Source organism: Aplysia californica, unplaced genomic scaffold (genome assembly GCF_000002075.1).
Source record: "Aplysia californica isolate F4 #8 unplaced genomic scaffold, AplCal3.0 scaffold00220, whole genome shotgun sequence".
Taxonomy (NCBI): domain Eukaryota; kingdom Metazoa; phylum Mollusca; class Gastropoda; order Aplysiida; family Aplysiidae; genus Aplysia; species Aplysia californica.
The window spans coordinates 757,300-758,362 of record NW_004797490.1 but is presented as its reverse complement, the minus strand read 5'-3'; the positions used below and the strand labels follow the sequence as shown (position 1 = coordinate 758,362).

The 1,063-nt window shown below is 44.8% G+C and overlaps 1 protein-coding gene across 2 annotated transcripts in view; it reads left to right on the top strand.

Annotated features, from left to right (window-relative positions):
• LOC101861509 (calmodulin) overlaps nt 1-1,063 on the top strand; it is a 12,735-nt gene that overhangs the window by 5,820 nt on the left and 5,852 nt on the right. The gene's annotated exons all lie outside the window — the stretch shown is intronic.

The following is a 1,063-nucleotide window of genomic DNA, read 5'->3' as shown; positions in this document are numbered from 1 at the left end:
AGACAGACAGACAGACAGACAGACAGACAGACAGACAGACAGACAGACAGACAGACAGACAGACAGACAGACAGACAGACAGACAGAGAGGGCGGTGAAGGGAGAGTGGGGGGGAGGGGGATTGATTGGTACCTGTCCTTTTCTGTGTCTGTGGGTGGTGTATTCAAGATGGTGTACGATGACACAGTAAGAAAGCTACAACTTCAATACCGGGATGTGCGAAAATTGATTTATACGCAGGGAGCACAGACAGATCATGGGTAGGCGGATAGGCAAACAAACACGCTGAATGAATAGTTCAACGAGTGTGCAGAAAGGTTCTCGTAAATTCAGTCCCAGTAGGGACCCCAAGAGAACCCTTCAGGAGATAAGAGCGGTTTTGAAGTACGAGAGGACGCGATGAATGAGATAAAGGGGTATGGGCTCTAAGAGCTCCCAATGGTTTCCCCACCCGCCAAGATTTAGCAATAAAATCTGACAGTTACCTCAGACAGTACCTACCATTCATTGGTATTAGAAAGTTTGAAACTATGTACACGTAACGGGTACAGAAAGTGGTTGGTTGACGGGTGCTCTGGTGTGGTTTGCTTCTTCTTTCCTATCAAACGTCTATCGTCTTTATCTCCCCTCCTTTTTGTGTTTGTTACTCTCTTTTAACACTCCTAATCTTAGGCACTTATATAACCTTATTGTGTTGCAACTGCCGTCAAACACTTACTAAAACAAAAACTGGTACAGAAACGACATCGAGTTGAAACATGTCGAGACTGGCCAACAAGAACCTGTGGTGGTTAAAATCTAATCAGACTAAACGACACGGGACCAACGTATGTGTCACCCCAGCTTTCCGCGTCCCAGTCTGTACCGTGACCATGAGTTTCGTGCATAAGGAAGTAGTACATGAAAACTGAAAGTAGTCAGTAGAATTATAATGTTTAAAACATTTCGGTAATGGCAGAGCTGGTTTAATGTAATTTTGGTTAGATGCATACCTATTCTCCCAAATAGGGTCACTTACCAAAATACAGCCAAACCTTTCTTGTTTGTCCCCCCCCCCCCTCTC